Here is a 24,620-nt window from a genome sequence, read left to right on the forward strand (position 1 = left end):
GGTAAACCACTCGCAAATGGGAAGGGGTCCCCATGGGAGTTTGTGCATAAATAATTTTTAAGAGCAGGCAGTGGTCCTAGGGACCACTGCCTGCCCTTAAAAAATGAATTTGAAAAGTTTCATTTTTCTTTTTTAAATGCATCCCGTTTTTCTTTAAGAAAAACGGGCTGTGTTAAAAAAAAATGATTTATTGAAAAAGAAGTCACAGACATGGTGGTCTAATGACCCCAGCAGGCCACCATCCCTGTAAGTGCTGGTCATCCCAATGGGGTCGCAAATTGTGCTTGCCTCATGAATATTGATGAGGCATGCAATTCGCGACCCCATTGGGAAATGCAAACAGTGTCTGAAACACTGTTGTACATTGCATTTAGCGAGTTGCAAATTGCGAGTCGCAATTTGTCGCAATTTGCAACTCACTAAATGCAAGCGTCGTACATCTGGCCCTTTATATATTATCACAAAGTTCCCAATCCTCGGTGGAGCTTTAAAAAAATTCAACCTTTATTGTTTCTCAGCATTTCCGTGCTGTGTACAGAACTGCACCTTCAAGCCCACAGATTGAGCTACTTAAATGGTGTCTAACCTTTCTGCTTACTCTTGTGTGTCAAAACAAGAACATACATTTGTGCCATTTGTTCTCTCACCTTCCAGGTCTTTTATCACTTAAATGTCATTATTTAAATTTTGATGCATTTAATGTCAGATTACCATAGACTGTTCTTAATTCTGATACGTATAGTGCACCATTTAACATCAATCTTCATTGCTCTTTATTAATACAGGACTTTACCAGTTTTCCACCCAGGATTACTTTCCAACGCTTGGTATCATAGCAAGTTTGTAGGGTTATACTGATAGTCCTACTGAGGCTGACATTATAAGAGTAGTAACACTTCGTTGATCTATTTATCGCATTCCCCACTCCAAGAAATCAATTAGATCGTTCTGGACATAGTAACCATTCAGTTCAAGGTATTTGGCTATTCATTGCTTTGACGTCTCAAGACAGATTTAGAAGTGGAACTGATTTCAGCACGTTTATTATGAGCTCTTACTGATAAGATAAGATAAAACTTTATTTCGGCAGTAAAACACAGCTATAAAAGCACTGTACAGATATTAAAAATATCATTAACACAGTTCCAGGTCTCAAACAATCAGAGTGATTAAATACATGATAAAACAATCAGAATAAAAACATGTGGAACATACCAGCAACACACAGCTTCAGACTATTAAAAGACCATTTGTTTTCTCTTGGCAAAGGCACTCTTTAAAATTCAGCAAACACTGCAACAGAGTGTAGGAGAATGGGAAACAGCCACTACAACGCGGCCGTTTCCACGCATACACTTAACCACGCATGCTTTACAACGCATGCGTGGTTACCACATATAGCCTTTACCACGCATTCCTTTACTACGAGATACGTAGTAAAGGAATGTGAGTTAAAGGTAGAATTAAAAAGGGGTTTTGGGGGGGGAGCTTGGGGGGTCTCCCCCCCAAAAAAAGAGTGGGTTATAAAAAAGAAAGAGAACTAAAACGCTCTTCTGTGCTTCTTGTCCTTCGTGCAATGAGCCTCCCTAACGACATAATAACGTATGTGCGTCTACGTACTGCATTTTCAAAAAAATTGAAAAAGGACCATTTAACACAGAGTTTGAAGAAGGAGAAGTCTGTCCATAGAAAAATAAGAACAAACTGTGAGTATATTTTTTTATATTATACAAATTTTTAATGTTAGGCATAATTAAAAATATATTTATAGTTATAATATGAATAATCAGCCCTGCAGTCGGTATAGGTGTGGTAGGATTGGGGGCTGGGGGGCAGGGGTACAGGGAAAGGGTATTATACAAAAGGAGGGCGCATGGGAACATGAAAGGAATTGGGGCAGGGATCGGAGAAAGCTTTTACCATGAAAATGCCATTATCATGCATAGTTATACAACGAAAATCGTTGTAAAGGTATGCGTGGTAAAGGCATTTTCGTGGTAAAGCATATGCGTGGTAATGGCATTCACGTTGTAACGTATGAGTGTAAAAGGCATGCGTTGCAACGGAATGCATTGTAACGTCATACAACCAGGAGAATTCAATGATTGCAGATACAACAAAACCTTTACTCACGTTCTAATACCACAAGCTCTAATAAGTGGGTCTAAGAACCTTTTAGAGTACATTCTGTAGTACTTACAGAAGAAGGTGAAGTGGAACAGACTCTGGGGTGAGGACTCATCACTGGGGCAGATTAACACATTTGTGGGATCAAATTGGCCCAGCGGGAAGCTTAACTGTAGCCTCATAATATACCCAACCTAAATTTAGTTAACACAACTCTGCCCCATCCAAGACAGTTAGGGTTCCATATTGGGGGTGGTTTGCAAGTTAACATACTCCCTGAAAGAGATTTTGGCAGATTCACCTTCCTCTCTAGGTTGACTTTCCTGGGTAGGAATTCTTTCCTGACCCAAATTAGGTCAGGCTTAAATATGCTGGAGGGTAGGAAAAGAATTCAGGTCTTCCTAAGTCAGAAGTTTCCTGTTTGATGTATTGCAACCAGGGAATGGCTAGGCCTCTATCACAAGCAAGGCAGTCCAAGATCACCTTCCGGCTCAGACCTGCATGTGGATTCGCCACCAGATAGCGCACTAAAGCACCAACAGGGCCAGTTTAATGAGGTCTTCGACAAACCCAAAGCCAAGCTCCTGGTAGACAATATAGGTGGCACAGGCCGGGGGTACACCCATGAGGCAGTACAGGACCTTTATCTCTTTGGTCTGGAGGGTGGAGGGGTTTGAATAACCTCAAATGCCAGCCCCATAAGTAAGAATGGGGAGGCATTTGCTTCTAAATAACTCCAGCACGGCGGCCATAGGCTTTCTGTGGATGTGAGATGCTAAGCTGTAAATACAGCCGGCAGGACCAGCAAATCTTTGGGAGGCATTATACTTACAAGGACCCCTATTTCCCTTGGCATCAAGGACCTCTCCCAGGTGAGAAAAATCCTGAGAAGGGGGAAACCTGGTAGCCTTTAAGATATAAACTCCTTGATTTCATGGATTTGGGCCCACAGAGCATGGTGCAGGTTTTTGAGCTGTTTGTGGTTAGGCCCAAGGACTCCATGAAACAAACACATGCCTGAAAAAGGGTGTTTAGGCTCTTGTATGTTCTCCCCATTAAGACAGCGTTATCCACAATAAAGAGACTTTTTTCCTGCCCACCATCAGGACATCCGCAGCACAGGCAGATACAATCTACTCGTGACTGTTGATGTACAACAGAAAGAGGATTGAGGCCAATAAACACTACTGATGAACGCCCTTCCCCAGCAGAAAGCTGGAGTTGCGCTCGTCAGCAGGACTAAATCTAATGGACGCTAATAGATCATATTGCAAAGCTTCCAAAAATTGGACACGCCCTGAATCCACCCCCAGATCATTCACAAAGGCCCAAAGCTTAGTCCTAACCACAATTTCAAGGTCCATAAAGGTCAGGCAGATGGAGCCCCACATTGCTGTGGGTTGCCCTTTTTAAAAATGGGTATGATGGTGATGGTATGTTATGTCTCTGGAAGGCAAAAGACACACAATTGATGGACGGAATGTAGAACAAATCAAAACATTCACCCCCAGTCAAGAGATCTGGGTTAAATATATCATTCTTTTGCTCACCATGCCACCCCAGTTTAGACCTGGCCATATGCAAATCAGTCTTGACCCTGTGCCTCATGGGAAAAGTCCAGCCCGAACTGCTAAGCCAGGTCCTCCCTGGACCGGAAACAAGCATCCTAGGACCGGTTTCGGGGTTTCACCTACAGCAGTTGCAGGTTCCAAAACTCTTCCTGTAGTGAAGCTGTGAGATACCGACAGTGCCAACCAGGAGTTTCCCATCCCTCCGTCCCTCCCTGGCATTTCAGTCCAGCAGATCATTGTGTCCTACTCTCACTCTTTCTTGTGACTTTATCCAGTGGTGCTGGCAGTTCCTCAGGCATGGTTAGTCTCTGTACGACAGGGTCCAGTCCTCTTTATTACCCATCGGTGTTAATGATGCAACCTCAATTAAGTATTTTTTTTGTTCCTATGTAAGCCTCTTCTTCTGCATATTTCTCTTCATTCTGTGCCATCCTGGGTGTAACCACGTTGGAGTGGAAGCTTCCCTCTTCTGGGGCTGTGCGTTTCGACTACTGGTTTCTGAGCATAGATCTGCTTGCACTGATGCTGACTCGTGTTCCCCCAATTCCTGAATTTTCCTTTCTGAATTTTTTTTCATTGTAGTTCCCACCTCCATTTCTCCTGTAATGACTCTTTCACCCCCATTCCCTGATATTCATTGTCTACAGATAGTGCCCATCTTCCAGCGTATGTCTTTTTTACACCCTTCCCTCCTGTCATTGTCCAGTGTCACCTACTTTCATGGCTGCTTTTCTTTGAGGGAGTTGGAGTACCTAAGTGCTGCCTTTTAGCTCTCTCTACTCTTTTCAGTATTTGCAGGGCAAGGAACCATGGCTACTGTGTTCTTCTATCATTCATTTACCATATAAGCCATCTTTTCTGGGAATGAATGCCGATGTGACTTTGGTGTCCCTTACCTTTTTGACCCACACTACCCTCTTCCCTTATGGATGACTTTGCTCCCCCATCACCTAAGGAGATCTCATACGGTCTACCCACCTACTTGTCCCTCCTGCAACTTATACAAAACAAAAGTCTCTAGCATTATGATATGTTATTACTCCATATCAGAATGTCAACACCTGTTCCCGGTGATATAGAATTTGAAACAGGCACCAACAAAGTTGAATGTTTGATATTCTATATTGCATAGACTCAGAGGCACAAAATGAGTGCCATGGAAACATGAACATATACGAATCCACCCAATTTAACACACTTCCACACACCAATCCACACATTCATTATAATAGCGCTCTTGTAACCAGAGTTATAAAGGTGCACAAACCTACACAAATTCACCTTCTCACAGAACAACTGTCCTGATTTACCTGAAGTAGAAAGAAGCATAGGATCTTTTGCATCGTAATGCAACAAGACAAGGTGCACCATTGAACACAATGTACGAACAGGGCAAGAACGTATTAGTTGTATTCAGACACTTTTGTTGGGGCAGTGCTAGGAGTTCTCATCAGACTGTCTCACTCTTAATGAGATATCATTTTCCATGCAGGGCTGCTTTATTTCAATGGGGCAAATAGAGTCATTTTCTGAACTTTAAAACAACATATGTATTATCCCAGGAGCATTACAAGTGTGCAGTTTTGTACTAAATGGGTTCTGGTTAAAAGCAGATTAAGTTATGCTGATGGGGATTAAGAAGAAAGTAGGATAATGCTATAAATCACCCTCCAAAGTTGTTTTTTACATTAAACAGTTATATGGTGTGAATAATAATAATAACTACCAGGGCAGGATAAAGTAATGTGCCCGGTATAAAAAAGGATTTCAGACAAATGCTTAGGAGGATTTAGAACCCAACCATCTCAGATGTAGGGTTAACTATTTAGGGACTAGGCCACACACCACCCACAGTAACAATATAATATTTTCACAGAGCTTCATTCTTCACCAAATGTATAATCAACCCTAGCAAACCTAGTCAAAGGTCTCCAAACGTTGTCTGCCTCCTATTGCTGCATCCTCATAACCAGCAATCCCATTGGGATGCTGTGCAAATATACAGGGGAGGGGAGAATAGCTTGTCCCTGTGGCACTCATTTAGATAAAGAAAAGGTTAGTATTGTGCGGCAGAATACCTAAGAGAGCTGAAATGCCAACATTCTTCCTAATAGCATATGCTACACACTTGCACCCCAGCCTGTTAGTTAAAACTTGATCATGTGACATTGTGCATATAGAGTCTGTAATTAAGAATGTGCATTATCAGAAAAAAACATAAGTATATCAAGTAACTGCAGGACATTTTTATACCCACTACTATATCCTTTAAGTTTTTTTCAATCCGGAAGACTCAAGGGCTTCGGACAAAAAGAAATTTGCTGTAATTTTTGCATTTTGCTCTCTGTATCGCTTCAAACTTTTCTTGTTGTGTTTTGTCTGCTAGCTGCTGCGTATGTTAATGTATTTGCTGCTGAGTCGGTGTTGTTTCCATTTCACCCGAGGCATGTTAAAAAATCAACAATTTGAGGAAACAACATTGCAAAATTTGGAGAAACATCCTAGGGGAGATGGGGCACTGATATGTCTAAACTAATTTCATCTATGAAAACAAGCATTTACAATGCAATGGTCTCGGCATTGGTAAAGTTAGAGCTATTGGCATTGCTCATGACATTATTTTTGTTTTTAAAACATTTAAAGAAACGGCATTGTCATGAGCAATGTTAATAGCTCTAACTTTAACAATGCCGAGACCGTTGCATTGTAAATAGTTCTGGATAGTTTTAGGTGTATTTGAGGTGTCCTAAATATCTGGATGCAGTAACAGAAAACCCAGAAACGAACTAAAATACCAGTCCGGTAACACACCATGGGAATCACAGAAATGTAGTTTAAATGTTTAACCAACGCCCTTAATTACATAGACCATGTCCCGTTTAGAGACAACCCCCCCCCCCCCCCCCAACACTTTTCATCCCACTTAAAGCCCTGGAAACCACATAAAAATTGGTACACTTCATGAACTCGCAAGGCTAGTGGTATATAAATAATTCAGTGGAGCCATCAGTTGCTCCTGGGTTAGTTCCACGTACTATTTTCTGCTGGATTAACACTGCTGCCAGGGGATGGGCTTCTGTGGTTCCTGGGCTGATGCCACACAGTATTTCCTGTTGGCTTAGCACTGCTGCCAGGGGTGAGGCTGTTGTCATTTATGGCTCTTTTAAACGTTGATTGCAGTTTTTTAGAGTGCCAACATTAACAATAGTTTATGGCAGCATGAACTTGGGGTAACCCTACGCTCCAGCCTCCGTTGAATACAGTGCAATTTCAGCATTCTATATGTTACAGAGCCTGGACATGAGGCATCCTGAGAGAGCGGGCTCGTGTGCTGACCTCCTGTCCTGTAAATATTGTAAAGGTGCTGTGTGCAGGTAAACAATGCTTCTCTGCACCACCTAACAGCCAGCCAGTCCTTTGTTTAGCCTTGGCTTGTTTTTGTGTGAGAGGGAAGGGGGTGGATGTATCCAAGCTCTGTAAGGTGTTCCAGTGCTATGATCCGAGTGGAAACCTGGCCACAGACACAGCCAGCTCGACTAGAGGTCCCTGTGCCCAATTACACACACCAGAATCCGCTCACCGGGGGTGGTTGGGAACGACATCCCAAACGCCCTCCCTCGAGCTACACCCCAGCACTGGCCACCAATTTCCTAAAACATCTGGGGGTAAATATCTTAAAAAACATACCTTACACCCTGTAGTACTGGACTACTTTAGAAAAAATATATAAATAAGCACCATTTACCAGAGAAGAGAGACCAACGAATAATTGTGACATACTGTGGCAAGCGCAGCACCCCCACTACTGAAAACCATAGCCCCACCGCCCCCCCTCAAAGTTTGGTGTAGTTGCCGCCCTGGTGCGGAGTGTGTTAATCTGCGTGCCCACGCCGGAGCCTCCCTCCACGTGCCCGCCGGACCCCGGAATTCCCAGATGGAGGAGCCGAGCTGAGCTCCGCTGCCCTCCGTCTCCCAGCTCACATGCCCTTGGCACGTGACGCCACTGGGAGCAAGTTAAGAATTAACTCCTGCTCCGTTTCAAAATGCAGGCTGAACAAACAAACCGAGCAGCAGCTCCACAGCCCGCCTCCTCTCCTCACACCTCTTCCCTCTTCCGCTGTGCGGAGCGTATCTTGCCAGGGGCCTGAGAAGTGCAGGAGTGTTTCACTCACAGTACTGCATTTCGTCTCGTGCACAAGTTGTTTGCTGTCTTCATAGACACCCGTTTAACAGATAAAAACCAACACTGAGAAAGACATGCTCTGTCGAAACGCATCTGTTGGAGAATACATTTGGAATCCCCGTAAACCCGTCGAGTTCTGCTGTGCCTTTCTCGCAGGCACCACTGATGTAACGTCTTGGGTTGCTGATCACAGGAGATCAGGTGAGGGAGCAACGCCGGGACACCACCGCCTTTCTCCGAGGCACAGCAGAAAATGCCTCGGAGAAACGCCACGTCCTTTTCGGATTTGGGGGCGTGTTTTGCTGTTGTCTCCTCCCTGAGACTTCTCGCAAAAAACACGCCCCCCCGATCCGAAAAGGACGGGGCTTCAACGGAGTGACTGGACCTCTTCTCCAGTGGCTGGCCAGCATTTAAGAGGCCAGCCAATGGAGAACAGGAGAGAAGAGGGGCGGGTGCAAGCCCCTCTTCTCAAAGTCACTCAAACTCATTAAATCTCGGAGCGAGACTGCGCAAGCGCAGCCTTTCGCAGCCGAGACCTAAAAAGGAAACACTGTTTATTAAGTGCTTAATTGCAAGCTGTTGGGATTCCGGGTTGCACACAATAGCATAGATTGTGTAAAAGGGAGTCGTGGGAAACAAACACAAATGATAATTTTGTATTTAATTTAGACTGTGACTATCACTTCAGATAACCTGTCAGAGGGTTTGGTCTTGATCGCTGGGAAGCTGGTGCACACATCTGAAAGTCGAGAGGGAAGGTAGGGAAACCTAGCAGCAAAATGTGCATTATCTATCAAAAATAGGCGGTGAGAGAGGACAAGAGTGGATCCTCGACTACAAGCTGGCTGACCAGCCTGGGGCTGAGTTGTTGTTGCTGACATCACCAAAGACAGTAGCTGAGTCCACTTCCAGCTATTATTACTTTTTTTCTTAAACAAATAAACAATTATCCTGAGAAACTAAGAGACAAGAAGAAAGTGCAATGTTTCTGGGACTTATAAAGCCACAATCTTGGTAATTTACCTGGAATACTATTTTTCTACATATGCTTCCAAACGGCAAGGTGCAGAACAGTAACAAACTGACTGCTAAGACTTGAGATTTGAGAGCATATCCCTAAGTTCATAGAACTTCAGCTCTTCTCAGAAGTCTTGGCACATCACTTAAATTACCTTAAGTATCAGGCCATATTTGGTAAGTATGGGGGCCTTGAGATCCTTGGAAATATTTCTTGGCATACCCCTGAAGATATCACCTTGAAACAACAAACCATTGTGTCCTGCTTTGCCCCACGAGGCCTACAGGTAAGAACCTCTGAACCCATAAATAATACTTTTCAGTCTATCAAATAGATGTTACTTCCCAATAAATATGGCTTTGCATTTACATTCATCTGTACCAAATGATGGTAAATTTGGCAATAGATTCGTCTACAGGAGGAAAGACTATCAAGAAGCCAACTCACTAGCAGTACTGTTTGTATTCATATATCTATGGGTAATTTCCTAGATGATATAGACTTGATTTATGCGCTGGACCTAATGGTTCAGACAGGTGATTCATCGGTGCCTCTCTCAAACAATAAAAACTGAAATATAATCTAAGAAGACAGCACTGAACTCAAATGATCCAGATGTTGCTCCTATGTACCCATTACTTTCTGTAGTGGGTGCAATAATCAGGACTTTAACAACATCAGACTTGCTGATCACGCAATCTGTCTCATCGACCAACCAAACACCACTATTAATGGAAATTTCCTTAAAAACACAGGCTCTTAGATATTCGCACAAACAAAATACAGAACCAGGCACATTTTTTGAAGATTATGTTTTCAAAATCTACAATTCTTTCAAATTGATGATTTCATTGACCGTACAACTTTTGCCATATAAATTAGCGGCAATAATTAGGGGACATTACTATAAATAAATGGTTCATAGATGCTAGAAAACATTCTATGGCAATCCTCCCTGTTACCCAAACAATTTAAAAAAGAGACCCAGCAGGCAAAACAAAGAATGATGATTCCTCTTGATGATAATCCTATTATCGTAGGAAAAACGATTACTCCTCAAAGAAAGAGGTACCCTTTTTCAAAAGATTTAGAATTTTGGAACCAAAGCATTCAACTGACTTTAGGGCTGTCACAGGCAAGCATGCTAGACCAAGTAGTCCAACACTTACAGTTACAACTGTAGACTGACAAACTGATAATGTTCAACAACACATAAGTAAAAGGTGGTGAAGAAAAACTAAGGAAAATAAATATAAACTTACTAATAGGAAAGTAGACCTGTCATACTTTTGGTGGTCATCCCCCAAACTTTTTGCCTGTTTTCCTCCAATTTTGCACATATTGCTTGATTGGTTTTAGGACTCTGTCCACTTTACTATTGCTAACCAGTGTTAATGTGCATGTGCTCTCCCCCTAAACATGGTTTGATTGACTCATCCAAAATTAGCATAATTAAATTACTTATAAGTCCCTAGTAAAGTGAAATATATGTGCCCAGGGCCTGTAAATTGAATGCTACTAGTGGGCCTTCAGCACAGATTGTGCCACCCAATTAGGTAGCCCTTTAAAATATATCTCAGGCCTGCCACTGCAGAGCCTGTGTGCGCAGTTTACGCTTCCATGTAAATTAAAACCCCTTGGCAAGCCTTAAATTCCCCTTTCATAACATATACATCACTGCTAAGGTGGGCCCTAGGTAGCCCATAAGGCAGGGTGCTGTGTAAGTAAAAAGGTAGGACATATACCTTTAAGTATTACATGTCCTGGTAGTGAAAAACTCCCAAATTCATTTTCACTACTCTGATGCCTACTTCTCCCACCGGTTAACATTTGGGGTTCCTTGATACATCGAATAAGTGTAATTCCAATTGGAAGGAGGTAGAGGTTTCATGTTTAGTACATATGGAATTGTAATGATAAATCCTCTTTAATGGTAAAGTCGAAATTATCATCACAATTTAAAAAAAAACACTTTTAGAAAGATGGCAATTTTCTGCCTTATCCCTGTGTGCCTGCTTCCTGCCTCCAATACACATCTTGGGTGGGTGACAGCTGCGCCTTGTGCATTCCTTCTAGAAAGCCATACAAAAAGGAAGCTTAGCTCAATCAATCAATCAGCATTTGTATATGTCAGCACTGTCACCCCAAGGAGTATCTGGGCACTGAACGGGCCATGTCTCTGTAGAAAAGCCAAGTCTTGAATTTCTTTCTGAAGTCCACCAGGGAGGGTGATGTTTGGAGGTGGAGAGGCAGGCCACTCCAGGTCTTGGCGGCGATATAGGAGAAGGATCTGCCTCAGCTGTGGCTACCACAGATGCAGGAGGGTGTGCAAGGATGAGTGAGGTGGAGCACAGGTGCCTTGTGGGCAGGTGGAATTTCAGTCTACAGTTGATATAGGACAGTCCTTGATCATGTAGAGCTTTGTAGGCTTGTGTGAGGACCTTAAACTGGCATCTCTTCTGGATGGGGAGCCAGTGGAGGTTTCTGAGATGGGGGTTCTTGTGGGTCCATTTGGGGAGGTCCAAGATAAGTCTGGCTGCAGTGTTCTGTCTGTATTATATGGAGGCTTCTGAGGAGCAGGGTGGATTTTCCGGCATAGAGAGAGTTGCCGTAATCGAGGCAGCTGGTGATGAGGGCCTGCATGATGGTCTTTCTGGTGTTGATTGGGATCCATCTAAATATTCTCGTGATGAGAAACTACCAGTCCGCGTTGAAAAAGCTGCCGCTCGAGTAGAAATCAACTCGAGTGGCAGAAAACGACCGCTTGCACTGTGCAAGATGCAGTTTGCACTGATTGCACAGTGCGGACAATCATCCGGCACTGTGCAATCACTGCGAACAGCATCTTGCACAGTGCACTACGCAGTTTGCGAAGCTACGCGTAGCGCTACTTAGCAAACTATGCCCAGGGTTAGTGCAAACAGGAGAAAACATGCAGTGGTCACGTGGACAGTTACGTGCTCTTTGATTACTATTTGACACTGCTATGTTTTGTGGCATCGTGGTTCCCTGACTTGTTAAAAACTGGGGAGTTTTGCAGTGCTGGTAAACTGCAAAACTGAATGTTAAGACAACAGGATAACCTTGCAGGTGCGGCTGGTATTGGGGAAAAGAGGCTGGGTGGGGGCCTGGGGGGTTAACGGGACACAACGGAGATAAAACAAATATACAGAAGAGGCAGGGAGGGGGGACAGGGACAATGAATACAAAAAAAAAACTTACCTGCTGCAGTCCAGCATGGTGTTTTGCTCTTCCGCACCTGCAGGCAGGCACAGGCTCCTAGCCTGCCCTGTGGCCAATCCTGAAGCTGCTCTCACATGAGAGCAGCTTCAGGATTGGCCTGAGTGCCTGTGATGTGTGCTTCAGGACAGACCCAGACATTGTGTGTAGTATGCTTAAAGCCAATAGTTCTCCTGAGAATCACACAGGCTAGTAATTTAAAATCTGCATTGTTTCTCAAATCAGTAGTTTTGAACTGCATACACACAATTAGGATTTACAGTGGCTAGAGATTTAGGGAAGACAGTATTAGAGATTGCATAAGAAATCAGCTCAAACCCTTCCAGATGTTCTTGTAAAAGACAGATGGCCCAGTGGTACAGACTCGTCAGGCTCCCCTATTCTGTCCCTAATGGAGCGGCGATGAAGCAGCTGAACATTTTGAAAGATCAACTGGCTGATTTAGCCATCACTATTGTGCACCTGACATGATGGAATGGGAAAACCCTCGACTATGCAGTGACACTTGAAAAGTGGCAATAGATTGTTGATTTCGGGAAATATTTCCAGTATCCACATAGGTAGGCAGCAATTCCTCCATGATACATAAGTATCTTGGAAATCCATCACCAGTGTAATGGCATGCCCCTCATCTGTGCTTCCATATGCTACTTTTGAGCATCAATTCATCGTTCCAAGCCAACAATTAAGCCTGATTACATTTATTAGAGGGTTTTATTTATAATAACTTTGGGGCTTATTTACAATCCCCTTGCTCCACCGGTACGTCACTTTTTCACACACATGTACATGCACACGCACACACACACACACACACACGTAGTCGTACAGGCTCTTGAGTGCGCACACACACAGAATTCATTTGATTGATGCCAAGTGTGAACATGTAATTGACTATACGAGCAATTACAAAGAAACTGTCATGCATTTGTCTACGCATCCCTTGACACAAAACTTGTCAAAAATAAAACACTTTAACGTTATTCCTGTTGTACTTGAGAGTTTAACATAATCTGTGACATTGTGACGATTTCCATCAGATGTAGGATCAGACATAAAAAGATCTAGCGGCTCACAGGTAATTAATTTAGCAACATTTATTTTACACACACTTTCAAAGTCTTGCAATATATTTTGTGTTTTAATTTGACCTGTGTGGAAAATTTCTCAATATTCTACAGGAAAAAGAAATCCTGTTTTTTTCAACATTCTGCATTATATTTTCAAAATGAATTGGCCGAAGGTTGTTTCCTTATCTCAGCTAACATGACACGTAACCGCTGGGCTATCCAAACAAGTCAAATTAGTTTTCTGTTTTCACTTTATAAACAGGTATTTCTGGATAGGAGCTTCAGAAAACATGTGCTGAAAAAATTGGGTTAAACCAAACATAGTTTCTCTGCAGCCACCTTAAGAGGAAGCACATCAAATTTCTCCAACATGTAACTCAATATTGTGCAGCCCTTAGGTGGCACCTGGCAACACAAATGAATGATGTTTTTTCATCTAGCTCTTTAATGTTTATTGCTTTTATTTATCTATCATTGAGCTATTTGCCTGGTACTTTTCTCCACCTTAAAGTACAGAAGCCCTTATGTGTCACTTGACATTATTTAAAACAATTTGAGCAGGCCACACCCCTATGGGTCAATGTGATCATTTAAAGGACACACTAAAGCATTTATTTTCATAGTGAATGAAACTCATCACCCTCACCAAGGATGTTTAAAAAGTGTTGAAACTAACATAAACAAAGCCACGGGCGCTAAAATAATACTCCCAAAGCGATAAGGGCCAAATAAGTTTTACTTTCTTTTTTTTGTTTAAACAAGGCATTTAATAAACAAGATTGCAGCAAGTGTTACTTAATTATAGTAACAGTTATGCCTATAAGGATAACAACAAAAGTTTCCTAAATAAACCAAATAACTCATCGACATAAAATAGGTTGCATATGGATATTTACTTTCTTTCTTGAACACATAAAAAAGATGATTTCCCAACAATAAATATGAAGGGTGAGTTGACCACCTTAAGCTCTTTTTGCACTTTGGACCTCTAGGAGTGACTTACACTTTGACCCGCAAGGGCGAGGTGGAATGTAATGCTTAAAGTGTTTCCATATATAATATGGGTGGTTCTGTTGATAGTCTTATGTATCAAAGTTGGAGCATTGACTTTCATCCTGCTTGAAATAAGTGCCTGAGTAATCTCTGGAGAGTTGTAATGGTAGGATCTCCCCGCGGTATATTGGATTCTAAACAAAGAACACAAATGGAAGGGTATAATGCAGTTTTATCCAAGTTGATATTCAGCTATGATGTGGACAGTAGTGTCCCTCAGAAATATTGGCTGGCTGAAAGCCTTTAGTCTGCAAAAAATCACTGTGCTTATGCTATCCAATAGCCCGTTATGAATTGTACCAAAGTTTACAGAGTGGAGTCCAACTTAGAGCAGAGAGAAGTGGAAAGTAACATAAAAGAGATGGTGAACAGAGTATAGATAGAAGCAAAAACTTGAATGACCTGGTTAGTGGTGCACAGATGGGTAGTAAGCATTTATCACAACCAACAAAATCTGACACCTGGGGTTTGGATTTTATCAACTGTGCTAAACAGCATCAGCACCAGTTTTCCTGTTACAGGAGAATAATATGCAGATTTTTGTCCTTGCTGCACTAAAATCCTCACATTTGAATAATTATGAGCTTTTAAGGGCTCTAAATTTCTGATGGCTTTGACCTCCTGAAATATAAAGGGAATATGGGCTTTATCACACCCGGTAAGTACCATTTGAAATAAAGATCACCTACCTCATAATTTCCATCCCATCACAAACAGAGATTGTGCAGGTGTCAGAATCACCCAAGTCAGTTGTAATCAGACCCTAAGTGGGTAATTGTTGGCCTTACCCCAGGACATTAGCCCTGTGTAAAGAAAGTGTGGACAATGACAGTCCATGCAAAAGGGAGAGATGGTTGAAATGAGCCATGGTGGGTGACATTCTGTGATGTATGGTACAAATAAGCCAATCTATGGACAACTAAGATTAGAGCATGTACAAGTATGAACATATCAAGCCTAGAACATGAAAATATGCTTAGGATAGTTGTTTTAAACGTCACTTATAGTAATATACGTTAAGACCATATTCCCAATAAAGAAGACAGAAATGCATTTATATCAAAACAACATGTACTAAAATAGTTACATTCATTAGGATGGAACAGAAGAATTTACACAACCAATTAAAGAGAAGTCATATGTATGTCATAGATAGAACACAGTGAAAGTCTGTTCAGTTTCCTTCTTGATTGCCCCAAAGCAGGTGAGGCTCCTCCCAGTAGCCATGTTGTCACCGGGCACAGTATTACCAAGTGAAAGTTGTCAAGTCTCTATGTACGAGGGTTACAGATTGAGATAAAAAAAACATTACGTCAAAAACCTCCTTGGCAATCTGGCAATGCTTGTTTGATTATAAATAATTAATTTAAAGTAGATAGGCACCAAACTATCTGTCATTTCAAGGATACAGAAGAATCCTTTAAAAGATTCCAAGAGAAGAATACAGTAGGAATTCCAATGCAAAGAGTAAGAATCATGAGCCAAAATATAGAACTCGTGAGCCATGAATACAAAGAAAAATAGGGAATGAGTGCTTTGTGACTCATCTTCCTGGTTGTGAGCAAGGGCACAGCTTTGGGGGGGGGGGGGTAATAGGTGTGTTTCATCCCCCTAATAAATGTATTATTTAATAAATAGTTGGGTACGGTATCTTTCAGTCAGGCATGGTAAGGTGCATGTCGGAGTTCACCTGGGAATTTTAAATACTCACACAGACAGAAACACACACACACACTGGTCTCTGTTTTGAAGGTCATAACACATGGTTATATTGGAGAAAATACTGTGTTTTAATTGCTCACTCACAATCTGAACTCCTTTCCCTTTCCACTGGCCCTTAAACCCCCCTCAAGCGCTGCTTCCTAGATAATGGTTAACATGATATGAAAGCGTAATTGTCATAAAAATCTTAAGGTCACACCCCCCCAGTCTTACTGACGAAGCAACGCTCCTGGTTGTGATTGCCTCTCTTATATATTGTTTAAACAGGAGCTGACATCACAGGGAAGACTCATAGTTCATTATGGATTGGGAATTTCCTATAGTGTTCGCTGGTCAATTAGTCATTCGTCTTGGTGAAAGGTGTTCATAAGGAAGACCACGCCTTTTCCTCCATGATCATGACATCTCCTGAATATGCAACACCAAGTCTGACATCTTTGCCTCACTGTAGGATTGTGCAGCTCCACTGCTGCCTGCACCAGCTAATGACTTCCAATGATCACTGAATACCCTACGGGTGACTATAATCATAAACTCATCAGTGCAGACGTGGCTGCAAGGACATCCAGCTATGGGCCCAGTGCAACTTCCAGTACCACTATGGGCGCACGATATGTGCACAGTCTTCCTTTAAGCATGGACAGCCTCTAGTTAGTCGTGGACACAGCTGTTACAATTGAATACATGAATCTTGAAACCAGCCTGAAACAATTCAAGACCTGCAATGGCCTTGAGCTAATGTAAAATGGTTTTCTGCATTAAATGTATCACACTCAAGAATACCCACCCACCAAAACATAGCTTGTTATGTTATTTAGAAGGTAGTTAGCTGGAATCATATAATAATTAATGTGATGAAGTGATTGGTGAGATGGAGCTGGAACAGAAGATGAAAATTTGATAAGCTGTATATTAACATCTAATTATACTGAATGTAGCTGCTCACAATCATATGCAAGGCAAATGTTCACCAATATATCCTCTGACTCAGTGAATAGAGATACCTATTGTTGCACTGGGTTCTGCTCCTTCAGTATGCCCAGATTGTTTGCTTTTCTGACCACCCGACTTTTGGACTTTTCACTGTGGGTGAGTCTCAAGGCTGTTGTCTCACCCATGGTAATCACATGGCAAGCAGACTGAGTGTGTTTACCGCAAGTGTCTGCCTTTTAAGATAAGGTTGCTGCGATGCAGCAAGTGTAAGGGCACTTGGCTGGTTACAAATTAACACATGTGCAGACGCATGTGCGCACATGTGAGAGCTGAGCATATGAGACAACTGTTGTGCACAGCCCTGTAAGTGCACAGGTAGCCTTGTGCAATGAGGACTCTGCAGAATTAGGTATTCACCTGGGATAGGCCTTATAAGGGTAGTGTACACCAATAAGGAAAGTCAGTGCGCTTTGCTGTTTTGCCTTTAGTGACACCTCATTATTCATTTAGGGGAAGAGATGCCTTAGAGTGTAAGTTCACTCCCCCATGGCCTACAGAGATCATTGATGTCTTGAAGTGGAGTGTAACCTGTGCGAGAAAACTGTACTTCTTATGGGTCATCCAGAATTTTCATAATTCCCATGCTCAGCTCTGGATCAGAGCCCAAGCCTTGTATCATGCTGCTGTGCCTAGTTAATTACATTTTCTCCAGCGGCAGTAACAAAGGCAGCCCCACAAAAATGAATAATTAGCAGTACTTCTCCCAGCTCCTGAGGAGAAAAGGGGTGGAGTGGAATGATCTGTATCAATCACCCAGCTGTCATACTGTAGGAGGGATGGGCCTGCTCAAGCCCACTGAACAAAGGAGAGTGCCCAGACAAATGTAGCAAACGCACCGGGGGGCTCCCTTTGAAATTCCAGTGTGCAATCCCTGGCAGTGATGTCAGCAAAGGGTAGAGCTAAGACCCCTGGAGCTGATGTTACCAGAGGCACTTTGATGACAGTATCTTAGACTGTCCCAGTATGCTGTGCAGGACGGTTGGGAAAGTTGTAGAAATGTGAAGTGGCACCCTAAGATTGGCCAGGGGTGCCTATCTACTAGAACCTTCCTCTCTCCATTGAGAACTCTTTCCCAGGGAAGAAACTCTCTCATGCCTGTGGATTTTGCTAGACTTAGCTTCTGGATCCTGGGACCCATCATGGGGAACTGGAAGAAGGAACCTCCTGACCCCCCACTCAGGACCAAGGACTCTGCCCAGTTGACCCCAGGACCAGTGCGTCTCCCCAGGTGCCAGTGCTGCTGGTCCCCTTAAGCCATCTGAGGACCTGTTTGGGGAAAGAGCTGGTGCAGAGAACTAAGAGAACCAGCCCTGTGAGGACTGCACACTTTGTAGGGGAGGAGGGTTGCTGCAAGTTCCCCTGGTAGCACCAGGAGTAAATTGAAACCAGGATTGTCAGAATAGGCCCACCAGGGCCTGAGTTATGGCATTTTAAAGTTTGGTGACCTTTTACTCAGCGACGAAACACATACGGCTCCACCGTCATTTTACTTCTTACCCCCGGGTGGGCCAGGGCACGGGTGTTGGCACAGGATTGATTTGATTAATTCAGAGCAGGGAGAGGGCTTGCGTAAGGCCCTCTCCCAAGACTTTCTCATGTCCCGGGGACCACATCCCCAGGGCCGTTCTTATTTTGAAAGGGGACCGGGGTCCGATTTCTAGCCCCCTGAAGCACAGGAGTTCAAGGGGGAGTGCCGTTGTGCCCCCCCCAGTCGCGGTGGGGCTGCCCACTCCCTGTGCCCATGTCTGGGGGATCAGCGGCCACCACACACACAAAGATCCTGGAAAGGAGCTGCCGGAACCCGCAAGCAGCAAAGGAGATGCTGCCCATGCAGGGATCCGGCAGGGGCTGCCAGGGTTGGGCTCCCTAAGCTACCCCAAACAAAGGAGGCATGAGGGGGTGCTCAAGTGGGACCGTGCCCCCCTGAACAAAAAGAAAACAAAGGAAAAGCAGCATGGCTCTCCTGGCTGAACAGGAGAGTCGATACTACAGTATTCACTGCATTCGCACAAATTGCCCCATAAAGCTTTGTGGGGACTGACAGTTTCTAACCTATTTTTAGCATTTTTCCTTCTTGTGGTGGCTCAGGATAATGGGGTCACTACCAATGAGCTCCATAGGATTCCACCTTTCCTGCAAAAGGATTCCCTTAATCCCCACTCTAACATTGGGGGCCTCCAAAACCGTCACATCCCCTGGATATTCTTCATTTTTCCAAGCATCTCCAAGCCTGAAGCTTCTGCTGGGAGTGTTATGCCCTTCAGGGATTATGTGCTGGTGACATTCAGGATTGCCTCTAAGGCCTAAAGGTGGTTAGTTATAATACTGGTATTGAAGTGTGCTCTCGATGCCAAGTGTATGGGTGCAATGCAGTGTTATTTGAATGTGATGCCCTCGTTTGAGTGTATAAGATATATAAAAAGTACGCAAAAACAGGTTTTGACAATAATTGCTGCTCACTATATATATGTTTTATTTGCCTTAATTAGTGCTTTCATGCAGGATTGTTGTTTTTGACAATTGCATTGAAATACACAATGATGATTTTAACATGTGGTTAGTTGCTCTTAAACCTTAACAAATCAATTGACGCCCTTGATATGATGGTGTGACCCCTTTAGGTGGGTTACAGGTGATTACACCATATATGGTATCTTCCATATACCAATGTATATATTTGTAAATTATTGGATAGTATTTACAGGTGTATGTATGTAATAAAGGTACTTCTCCTTTTTCTAAAGACAAATGCTTAGTGGAAATCATCTATTGAGTGCTATTATTCCATGCCAGTGATTGGGGATTACTAGAAAACACACCACCTCCCTTGAGTAGGCCCTGGAGTGCTCTGCTTCAGTACTTTGTGAGAGTCAAGCATTACAATGGGGTTCTTGGTTACCGGTAAGGAAAATTATGGACCTATCACTTGTGCAGGCCACACAAATATTAGCCCAATTTCCAACACCTATGAACTTGGAAACAGTTCTGGAGAGCAAGTCACTCAGAATTTAGAATTTCACATGAGGCACCTGTAAAGCATTGATGTTTATGAAGTAGCTCAACAGAAATTATGACACAAAGAAAAAGTTGCTTTTAGAAGCAGGCACTCCTGAAACAGGATTTAAGTTCCCAAATCACTGCAGCATTTTCTCCAAATCAGCTGTTTTGATTATGGCTTATTTGAGAAAATATGTATACATGGGGAGTTGACTGGAATGGAATCTGGTTTGATGGAGCCAGTCTACTGTTGACTCATGGTGCTAACTGGTTCTCATTCCTACTAGTGAAATCTGCTCGCGCTACGAATTTCGTAGCGCGCGCTGCATCGCAAAATGCGATGCAGCGCGCGCTACGAAATTCGTTTTATTTATTTAATTGTTTACTTACCTGCAATTATCCATATTCCGGTTTTTAGAACCCCCCACCCTGCCCCTCCCCCGCCCCGCCTTACCGCCCCACGGAACTCCCTCCACGGGCCGCGGCTGTGTTCGGCATACACCCGCCTCTATCCGCCACCAGGTGTGATTCCACAGGGACGGACCGCCACCAAACCCCATGACCTCCGTCTTATCCGTGTTTATCTTGAGGTAGTTGTTACTCATCCAGCTCATGATGTGGGCCAGACACGCATGGAATCTAGCGGCCACCGGCTCCGACTGTTTTGACTGTGTGTCGTCGGCATAAGACACAAACGAGAAACCATGCTGTCTGATGAGACTGGCGAGTGGGGTCACATAGATGTTAAAGAGAGTTGGGGACCATGCCAAACCCTGTGGAACTCCGCATGGAAAATGGAAGGTTTCAGACTGTAGACCTTCCCAGTGTAGAGTTTGCTCCCTGTCTACTAGGAATGAGGAGAGGAGGGAAAGAGCCACCTCCCCAATCCCCACTGCCTTCAGCCTCCGCACCAACACCGTGGGGTTTACGGGGTTGAATGCTGCTGATAGGTCAAGGAGGATGAGGATCGCTCTCCCCCCCCCATCTCCTTGTCTCTGAATCTCCTCCATTGCCATGACTAGCGCCGTCTTGGTCGAATGACCTGACCGAAAGCCATGCTGCCTTAGATCCAACAGATTGTTGATGTCTAGGTAAGATGTCAGCTCCTGATTTTTCGCCCTCTCAAGGATTTTAGCTGCAATCGGCATGCAGGAGATGGGCCGGTAGTTCTTAACCTCCAGTGGATCAAGCGCCGGCTTGATCCACCTTTTGTCTCCTAATGGACTCCATAGAGCTGTGACATAGGTATCAGGGCAGAATCCAATGAAAGGTTGTTTTAGAATGTTGAGTTTGCAGTTACACGCAGATGAATAAAGTCGTGTAATATTAAGCTCCGTCTGTGGCATAGCCATTGGGGAGCACTACAACTGGTGGCGTGATGGGGGATCAGTAACGTGAAGAACGACCTTGCTCTTCCAGAGAGTCTGCCGTGGTCCAGGCAAACTGCTCATGCATGCCATGTGTGTCACAGTCGAAGCATGGAATCCACACTTCATGCATGTGGCGTCAAAGCAGAACTAAAGCCGCTGTAAAGCACGTGATGGAACTGTTGCAATGAATCTACACGTCGATGACCGAGCACCTGCTGGTCAGGCCATACATAAAGGTACCACACTACTACACAAGATAAAGCTGTACATTATACAGAGTGTTAACCCTGGAGGCGTATTCGACCTGGTTTACGAAGCATAGCCGCTGATAATCATAATATGCTAAATAATGCTGAAAACAGAAGCACATCGTACCACAGCACTCTGTGAAGTTGGCTGAAGGAGAAGTGCTCAAGATTGTGCTTATGGACCCATCCATGCCCTAAATGGTTCATTCCCAAAGTTGCTGACAGGGCCTCTGAACAACTTCACAGGTTTTCGAAGAATAAAGAGCTGAGAGTGACTCTTGGAATTGTGAAATTTTTCAGATGGCAGCGAAGAAAGTCACTTTTCCATCTACATCTATAATTAAAGATAAATCAGGGGCCAGCACGTTGCAAGATCTCACCAATGAGTTGCCTAAACCAAGTCACAGTTATCCACCAGCAGTGTCAGTAAGTTCCACACTGGTCTGCAATGCTGCTGCATTTCCGAAACCACCACCACCTTTCAATACCACCCAAAAGCAAAATATTGGCGATAGATGGACTGCTTGGATTGAGGTATTAGATGATTTCATTAATGCACTTGATACTAATAACAAAAAGATTATCAAGTATCTCATAAGTCTTGCTGGTGATGGTGTGATAGAAGTCCTAATGAAACGCTGAATCTCAAATTCAATCCAGTACCAAACGTTTATTACGAAAGATACATTTTCAGACAAGAATGCCAAAAAGTTGGTGAAACAATTGATGAATTGGTGGAGACACTCAATACACTATGTACAAAAAGGAGAGAGTTTCCCAGGTATACCAAAAGGGACCGGGTATGTACAGTATACAGAAAAAGGAGCTTCCCTTTTGTATTTATTTAATATATCCAATTATGGACTCATGTATTCTGTATTGTGAACCCGAGATAGAAAATCTACAGACTATCGCACCACAGGGATAGGATATGATATTTTTTATTAAAATACTTATTTCACAAATTTATTTTACAATATTACATCCAGGACTGCTTGGAGTTTTGCAGTCTCCATCAATTAATGAAATTCATATAATCCTAAACCATATAAACACACATATTTAACATTTCTAATCAGTGATTGCACATAATTGAATTTAACATACAATAAATCATTTAAATAAAATAAAATATAAAAACAACAAATACAAATTTTTGTCCTCTTGTCGACGCGTTTCGGTGTAATATCTAGTATGTGACACCTTCTTCAGGACCAACACATTAAAACAGCTCTCAATATCGATTAAAAACAATCTATAAAAAAGGGAGGATACATACAATTAGTGCTTATAGTACTGTTTTCTTTATCTTTGGTTCACAATATTAGATTCATGGATATCGCAATCCACCAGTGCAATGCATTATGTTGCATAATGTGCTTAAAACGAAGATACGGGAACCTGTGCTGTATCTTAGTTATAAAGGTTAGGTAGAAGAATATGAATAATTTCCCGCCCACAAATTTCTGTTGGGGGTCATAGTGAAACCTCAGAGTAAATATAAGAGGGTCTCATGGATTGGATGTACTCAATCGCATAAAGCATACTAATTATGCTGATGAACGCATTTCTAATTATGTGAGAAGGGTATCAGTCAAAATGCCCTGTATTTAAATCATATTTAGTGATTATACTTACACTAAACTGGGGCTTCAACTTCAATATCATAGATAGCCGTAGGGGAGTGTCTCAATTCACTGCATCCTAATTATCAAGACAAATGTAAGTAGTCTGAACATTTTTATTATAGTTAAATTTCTCCATTCTATGTCAATACTTCCTATCTGATTGTTATTGGAAAATTTTATTTTTTTCTTTTTTTTAAAAAAGGGACACCGCTTACCCAGATTGTTGCGCTAATGTCTTATAATGATGAATCCTCAATTTTAAGTTCGTATTTGTACTGGTACTTTGATTATTGATTCAAAGGCTGTATTAGGATACAATGTAAATAAGTAAATATTAGTGTCCATTATTTATCTCACTGAATGGCAATTTTGTTGAGAAATATTTTCGAAATAAAGATTGTAAATAAACTCACCATTTAGACATTAGTAAAGCTTTACTTAATTCTTGGCTCATTAATCATGTTCCATATGATGCGTTGATTTTACGATTACTTCTCGCAGTCACTATGGTTCTCTTGCTTTCTATTAAATTCAAGCAGAAGCCAGTACCTAGGATTTGAAACGAAAAATCCTTAACCCTTACGTTCTCTTTGGTTAAGCGCCCTCAAGACTACTAGTGTTCACAACAACTGTTATATATACAGAGTCTAATCATCACTATCTAGACTCCATCACTAGGTTTTTTGATCGCACAGGCGATTTTTAATTTATGAAACGAATAACCATTCAAATTTGGAAAAAGCCGTATTGTTATTATCAAATGGCTGCATGACTTAATGAGGAAAATTCCTCTCTTATGCCGACCTTCTATCTTAAGGTCTAAGACTTAGTTTTTAGGAGATAGCGCTAAGGCATGCTTGTTCAAGGAAATGTTCAAAATACCTAAAATGCATATTGCGGCGCCTACGGGGCGTTATATCTACTTATTTATAAAACAATACCTCCCTGTCTCTCTCTCCTTTTGGGAACGCATAGCATCTAGACCATTCAGGGTTCTAAGATGTTTGTTGCAAGGACAGCTAGATCACATCCTTGCTGTTTCTGCACTCCGTTGTATTCGATTACGTGTGTAGACTAATTGCGGCCATTTTGGTAGTTCCTTAAAATTCACTAACTAAAATATGCATGCTATATTAAATCCTAAGTCAAACACATCAAGTCAAAAACTTAACTCACACAATTCTCTATATTTCACCTTATTGGTGTGCAGTATTAATGTTAAGAGATGGTATTGGCGCAGACTCTCCCGAAACAAATTTTGTAGTCAAGAGACTACGTATTGAGACGCCATTGGTTATGGACATACTACCTCTTTTAATCAAAACGGTTCTCCCTGTCATATCTGGGTATAACGCCTGGCATCATGTCTTACGGAGTTCTGAGGTACTATGCTTTAAAAA

The 24,620-nt window shown here is 42.5% G+C and overlaps 1 protein-coding gene across 1 annotated transcript in view; it reads right to left on the bottom strand.

Annotated features, from left to right (window-relative positions):
• The window catches only part of LOC146805595 (gamma-aminobutyric acid receptor subunit gamma-3), a 1,239,042-nt gene that overhangs the window by 578,555 nt on the left and 635,867 nt on the right, over positions 1–24,620 (bottom strand). The window lies entirely within an intron of this gene.

This window comes from Triturus cristatus, chromosome 8, assembly GCF_964204655.1.
Source record: "Triturus cristatus chromosome 8, aTriCri1.1, whole genome shotgun sequence".
NCBI classification, from domain to species: domain Eukaryota; kingdom Metazoa; phylum Chordata; class Amphibia; order Caudata; family Salamandridae; genus Triturus; species Triturus cristatus.